The sequence below is a fragment of the Argentina silus genome (genome assembly GCF_951799395.1).
Source record: "Argentina silus genome assembly, chromosome: Y".
Lineage (NCBI taxonomy): Eukaryota > Metazoa > Chordata > Actinopteri > Argentiniformes > Argentinidae > Argentina > Argentina silus.
Window position 1 is genome coordinate 1,477,501 of NC_139654.1, and position 7,500 is coordinate 1,485,000.

A 7,500-nucleotide genomic window follows, 5' to 3' on the forward strand; every position below is an offset into this window, starting at 1 on the left:
GTGATAGGCAGATCAAACAGGTACGTTTCTGATTTTAGGTGGACTTTTTGTGATATTTAAGCTGAGTTTAAGCTGTGTTTGATCATAGTTGAGTTTCCTAGGTCAGGGTCAAAGCAGAGATACTCAATACTGTGTGATTTATTCAGATCGGGTATTTTTCCAATTTTATTTGGACCTTTTGTGACCATTATGCTGATTTGATACATGCCTTGATTTTAGATATGGTGGTTTTAGTTTTTGGGTAATTTTGTCTTTCTTAATAATTTATTTGATCCATATTATTATTCCTTTTACTGCATTGCATTAGTCTCTACAGTCAACTCAAACTGTGCCATTCATTGCTGGTGAGAAAGAGGAACTGAACAGAAAACCTACTTTTCCTGTTTAAAGTGGTCTATGTGTCTTTGGTAGTAGTCATATACATACATCCTAGCACCAACATGTTCAAAACAAAGAGAAAACTTCTCGAGAACAGAGCATGCTTGGCAGTGAATTGTTTTCCGTCCTGATTCACTGATTCGGAGGAAAATCAATGACATCCCTGCAGCCCCTCTTTTAATGACTAAAATACCTTATCTAATTAGTTTTTATCTGCCTGTGTCTCTGTAGTCTCTTTCCCTTTTAATTGTTTATTCTCTCTGTGAAGGACATTGTGTTAAAGTGTGTATGAAGTGTGCTGTACAAGTAAAGTTTGATTGATTGATACTTTAATGTAAATGTTGTCGTGTACATGAGGAGAAAACCACACAGTCAGCCCTGCAATTCTCTGAAGTCACATGTGGCAACAGGAAACCCCCCTCCCACACACACACACACACACACACACACACAGACACACACACAGACTCACTCTCACACACACACACACACACACACACACACTGGCACGCACAGACACGCACACACACACACACACACACACAGTCTCACATAAACACACACACACACACACACAGTCTTACATAAACACACACACTACTATTGAAGCAGGGTTTTTCCATCACTCTGTGTACGTGACACGACCCTGACCACAGAGCTGAAGATGCAGTCGCAAATCTTAAAAAAAAGTAGCTGGCCACTGAGGTCCTGTTGTTCAACTGAAGGTTTCAGTTCCCCTGTGAGGCGAGAGAGTCACAGGAACAATGTAGCAACATAGGATGAAACTGGGGGAGGAGGGGGATTGGGGTCAGGGTCAGGGTTAGAGTTAGGGTCAGGGTTAGGGTTAGGGTCAGGGTCAGGGTTAGAGTTAGGGTTAGGGTCAGGGTCAGGGTTAGAGTTAGGGTCAGGGTCAGGGTTAGGGTTAGGGTTAGGGTCAGGGTCAGGGTCAGGGTTAGAGTTAGGGTCAGGGTTAGGGTTAGGGTCAGGGTTAGAGTTAGGGTCAGGGTCAGGGTTAGGGTTAGGGTTAGGGTCAGGGTCAGGTGTCAGGGTTAGAGTTAGGGTCAGGGTCAGGGTCAGGGTTAGGGTCAGGGTCAGGGTCAGGGTTAGAGTTAGGGTCAGGGTTAGGGTTAGGGTTAGGGTCAGAGTCAGGGTTAGAGTTAGGGTTAGGGTTAGGGTTAGGGTCAGGGTCAGGGTCAGGGTCAGGGTTAGAGTTAGGGTCAGGGTTCGGGTTAGGGTCAGGGTTAGGGTCAGGGTCAGGGTTAGAGTTAGGGTTAGTGTTAGGGTCAGGGTTAGGGTTCAGCACAGAGACAGAGATCTGGACTGGATACATATTTAACTGTGATTGATTGTATTGATGACAATCAGCAGACAACCGTGACTGTTGAACCCTGCATTGACCTTGTTGATTGAGTCCCACACACATCACCAATCAAATGATCAATCAATTTCATATCCGGGGCTAATTTACTGAAGCATAAAAATAAATGATGCAGAATTTAGAACCAGGTCCATTCTGTTCATTCTATTTCTATGCAGAACCATGTCCATGCTAGTTATTCTATTCTGGGTGCCTGAGGCAGTGTGTGTGTGTGTGTGTGTATGTGTGTGTGGGTGGGTGTGGGTGTGTGTGTGTGTGTGTGTGTGTGTGTGTGTGGGTGTGTGTGTGAGTGTGGGTGTGTGGGTGTGTGTGTGGGTGTGTGTGGGTGTGTGTGTGTGTGTGTGTGTGTGTCGACCCCCCTGCTCTCCAAAAACTCTATGATTCTCATATAGTTCTCATATGATTCTCATATATAGTTATCAAATGATTCTCATATAGTTCTCATATGATTCTCATATATAGTTATCAAATGATTCTCATATAGTTCTCATATGATTCTCATATATAGTTATCAAATGATTCTCATATAGTTCTCATATGATTCTCATATATAGTTATCAAATGATTCTCATATAGTTATCAAATGATTCTCATATAGTTCTCATATGATTCTCATATAGTTCTCATATGATTCTCATATAGTTCTCATATGATTCTCATATATAGTTCTCATATGATTCTCATATAGTTCTCATATGATTCTCATATAGTTCTCATATGATTCTCATATATAGTTCTCATATGATTCTCATATAGTTCTCATATGATTCTCATATATAGTTCTCATATGATTCTCATATAGTTCTCATATGATTCTCATATATAGTTCTCATATGATTCTCATATAGTTCTCATATGATTCTCATATAGTTCACCTCACATTTGTTCCTTTATCAAATAAAGTCTGATAATATTGCTCCATCTATCCATAGACCTGAGTCCTGCTTGAATGCTTGATATCAGGTGAACTACTATTGAAGCAGGGTTTTTCCATCACTCTGTGTACGTGACACAACCCTGACCACAGAGCTGAAGATGCAGTCACAAGTCACGAGTATCTGACCACTGAGGTCCTGTTGTTCAACTGAAGGTTTCAGTTCCCCTGTGAGGCGAGAGAGTCACAGGAACAATGTAGCAGCATAGGACTGTTATCAGAGGATCAGACTTGTTGAACACCAAGACGTTCATTAAAGCACCTTGTGAAGAGTGAGACCTGAGCCTCTGTCAGCCAGTGTGCTGGAAGTGACCAATAAGGACCAGTTTATTGTGTTCACAGTGATGGGGGGCTGCAGAGAGGAGTGATAGGCAGATCAAACAGGTACGTTTCTGATTTTAGGTGGACTTTTTGTGATATTTAAGCTGAGTTTAAGCTGTGTTTGATCATAGTTGAGTTTCCTAGGTCAGGGTCAAAGCAGAGATACTCAATACTGTGTGATTTATTCAGATCGGGTATTTTTCCAATTTTATTTGGACCTTTTGTGACCATTATGCTGATTTGATACATGCCTTGATTTTAGATATGGTGGTTTTAGTTTTTGGGTAATTTTGTCTTTCTTAATAATTTATTTGATCCATATTATTATTCCTTTTACTGCATTGCATTAGTCTCTACAGTCAACTCAAACTGTGCCATTCATTGCTGGTGAGAAAGAGGAACTGAACAGAAAACCTACTTTTCCTGTTTAAAGTGGTCTATGTGTCTTTGGTAGTAGTCATATACATACATCCTAGCACCAACATGTTCAAAACAAAGAGAAAACTTCTCGAGAACAGAGCATGCTTGGCAGTGAATTGTTTTCCGTCCTGATTCACTGATTCGGAGGAAAATCAATGACATCCCTGCAGCCCCTCTTTTAATGACTAAAATACCTTATCTAATTAGTTTTTATCTGCCTGTGTCTCTGTAGTCTCTTTCCCTTTTAATTGTTTATTCTCTCTGTGAAGGACATTGTGTTAAAGTGTGTATGAAGTGTGCTGTACAAGTAAAGTTTGATTGATTGATACTTTAATGTAAATGTTGTCGTGTACATGAGGAGAAAACCACACAGTCAGCCCTGCAATTCTCTGAAGTCACATGTAGCAACAGGAAACCCCCCTCCCACACACACACACACACACACACACACACACACAGACACACACACAGACTCACTCTCACACACACACACACACACACACACACACACACACACACACACACACACTGGCACGCACAGACACGCACACACACACACACACACACACACACAGTCTCACATAAACACACACACACACACACACACACACACACAGTCTTACATAAACACACACACTACTATTGAAGCAGGGTTTTTCCATCACTCTGTGTACGTGACACGACCCTGACCACAGAGCTGAAGATGCAGTCGCAAATCTTAAAAAAAAGTAGCTGGCCACTGAGGTCCTGTTGTTCGACTGAAGGTTTCAGTTCCCCTGTGAGGCGAGAGAGTCACAGGAACAATGTAGCAACATAGGATGAAACTGGGGGAGGAGGGGGATTGGGGTCAGGGTCAGGGTTAGAGTTAGGGTCAGGGTCAGGGTTAGAGTTAGGGTTAGGGTCAGGGTCAGGGTTAGAGTTAGGGTCAGGGTCAGGGTTAGGGTTAGGGTTAGGGTCAGGGTCAGGGTCAGGGTTAGAGTTAGGGTCAGGGTTAGGGTTAGGGTCAGAGTCAGGGTTAGAGTTAGGGTCAGGGTCAGGGTTAGGGTTAGGGTCAGGGTCAGGGTTAGAGTTAGGGTCAGGGTCAGGGTTAGGGTCAGGGTCAGGGTCAGGGTTAGAGTTAGGGTCAGGGTTAGGGTTAGGGTTAGGGTCAGAGTCAGGGTTAGAGTTAGGGTCAGGGTCAGGGTTAGGGTTAGGGTCAGGGTCAGGGTCAGGGTTAGAGTTAGGGTCAGGGTTCGGGTTAGGGTCAGGGTTAGAGTTAGGGTCAGGGTTAGGGTTAGGGTCAGAGTCAGGGTTAGAGTTAGGGTCAGGGTCAGGGTTAGGGTTAGGGTCAGGGTCAGGGTTAGAGTTAGGGTCAGGGTCAGGGTTAGGGTCAGGGTCAGGGTCAGGGTTAGAGTTAGGGTCAGGGTTAGGGTTAGGGTTAGGGTCAGAGTCAGGGTTAGAGTTAGGGTCAGGGTCAGGGTTAGGGTTAGGGTCAGGGTCAGGGTCAGGGTTAGAGTTAGGGTCAGGGTTCGGGTTAGGGTCAGGGTTAGGGTCAGGGTCAGGGTTAGAGTTAGGGTTAGTGTTAGGGTCAGGGTTAGGGTTCAGCACAGAGACAGAGATCTGGACTGGATACATATTTAACTGTGATTGATTGTATTGATGACAATCAGCAGACAACCGTGACTGTTGAACCCTGCATTGACCTTGTTGATTGAGTCCCACACACATCACCAATCAAATGATCAATCAATTTCATATCCGGGGCTAATTTACTGAAGCATAAAAATAAATGATGCAGAATTTAGAACCAGGTCCATTCTGTTCATTCTATTTCTATGCAGAACCATGTCCATGCTAGTTATTCTATTCTGGGTGCCTGAGGCAGTGTGTGTGTGTGTGTGTGTGTGTGTGTGTGTGTGTGTGTGGGTGTGGGTGGGTGTGGGTGTGTGTGTGTGGGTGTGTGGGTGTGTGGGTGTGTGTGTGAGTGTGGGTGTGTGGGTGTGTGTGTGGGTGTGTGTGGGTGTGTGTGTGTGTGTGTGTGTGTCGACCCCCCTGCTCTCCAAAAACTCTATGATTCTCATATAGTTCTCATATGATTCTCATATAGTTCTCATATGATTCTCATATAGTTCTCATATGATTCTCATATATAGTTATCAAATGATTCTCATATAGTTCTCATATGATTCTCATATATAGTTATCAAATGATTCTCATATAGTTCTCATATGATTCTCATATATAGTTCTCATATGATTCTCATATAGTTCACTTCACATTTGTTCCTTTATCAAATAAAGTCTGATAATATTGCTCCATCTATCCATAGACCTGAGTCCTGCTTGAATGCTTGATATCAGCTGAACTACTATTGAAGCAGGGTTTTTCCATCACTCTGTGTACGTGACACGACCCTGACCACAGAGCTGAAGATGCAGTCACAAGTCACGAGTAGCTGACCACAGAGTTCCTGTTGTTCAACTGAAGGTTTCAGTTCCCCTGTGAGGCGAGAGAGTCACAGGAACAATGTAGCAACATAGGACTCTTATCAGAGGATCAGACTTGTAGAACACCAAGACGTTCATTAACCCTCGTATTGTCTTCACTTTTTGGACCCTTTGGAAGTCTTCGGGTCAAATTGACCCGGGACATTATTGGGGCTTTAAAAGCAATACAAAAATACAAATTTCCATTCAAAACTCTTTAACATATATTGTCTTTATCTCAATTCCAAACAATATAGATAACATGTATGATTAATATTTGCAATTAATCTCTGCTAGATCATATTTAACAGTGGAAGTGTAATTCGTTTTTTGTGATAAAGTTATAATTTATGTAAAAAATCTGCTATAATAAGGACTTGGGTGGAATGCTTATCTCTGAAAAGTTGAAATGAAACAATGTTTTCATTGATGTTTATTATTTTTGAGGAGATATTCTCATTTGATTTTCATCTTTATCTTATTATAATCAAAGCTGTGAAAAGCAAATACAGGTGATGAACGACAATAGAAACACAAGAACCAAACTTAGATCGATTTAGTCACTGGATATGAAATACATCTCTCAAAAATGTCTCAAAAATAATTTGAGATGATTTACAATAAATAGAAACACAAAACATGAACGAAATGTACACTGCTTTATTCACTGTCAATGAAATACAGTACACTGAAAAATACTTCTTTCAAACAATTCTGAAATAATATTGGATACATACAATTTGAGAGTATGTGTCCTACAGATGTACTTTTAGCAGTTTCTGCATGTGGTTTGTGTCTTTGAGTCCTTTGAGGGTTCACACACCTCGCTGTGCTTCCTCTTGTTGCCACCAGCTGCAATCTAGAATAATGAAAATACTTTATTAGTTCAGGATTTTTTTCCCACCACATCCTCTAATAGTCAATTTCAATTTGACCCACATACATACAGAGATACTCAGAAACATACACACACACACACACACACACACAGATACATGCACACGTAAACAACAACAACAACAGGACACTTACTTCAGGCACTGGAGGTTGTGGTTGTGTGGGTCGTGCAGGTGGGACAGCAGGAGCCTCCTCCACCCTCCTCACTATGGCTAGAGAAGCTGGGTTCCTGGGCACATGTTGTCTCCTCTGTATGTGCGGTGTCACCAGTGCTCATAAGAATCACATTTTTGCCCTTTTTGGGTATGTAGGATACCAGGGCCATGTTGGCCGTAAACACAAAGTGGGAGGAATGGACTGGCCTGTTCGTTACAGTTAGAAGCTGAGGTGGGAGCTCTGTCTTATTTTTTCTGACTGTTCCACCCATTGTCAGCTTTCTTTTGAGAAGTTCCTGTCCCGGGCTGTACGATGTGAAAAAATTATCCCAAGTGATGTTGTGGCCACTGAGGCCCTGTGACATATCCAGTACCACCCGTGTCCCCTGGTGTCTCTCAGGGTCTCCTCCCTCTGGCTTCCCAGAATGTTTTGTAACAACATTGTGCAGATTCTGTGTGTGTGTGTGTGTGTTTGTATGTGTGTGAGTGAGTGTGTGTGTGCATGTTTCTGTGAGTCTGTGTGTCTCTGTGTATATGTGGGTCAAATTGACC

At 42.5% G+C, this 7,500-nt stretch overlaps 1 protein-coding gene and 1 pseudogene across 2 annotated transcripts in view; one reads left to right on the plus strand and one right to left on the minus strand.

The window, feature by feature from the left end:
* The window catches only part of LOC310823896 (uncharacterized protein), a 427,663-nt gene that overhangs the window by 58,673 nt on the left and 361,490 nt on the right, over positions 1-7,500 (minus strand). The gene's annotated exons all lie outside the window — the stretch shown is intronic.
* Positions 1-7,500, plus strand: part of LOC310823595 (glutamate--cysteine ligase regulatory subunit-like) — a 21,103-nt pseudogene that overhangs the window by 13,291 nt on the left and 312 nt on the right. The gene's annotated exons all lie outside the window — the stretch shown is intronic.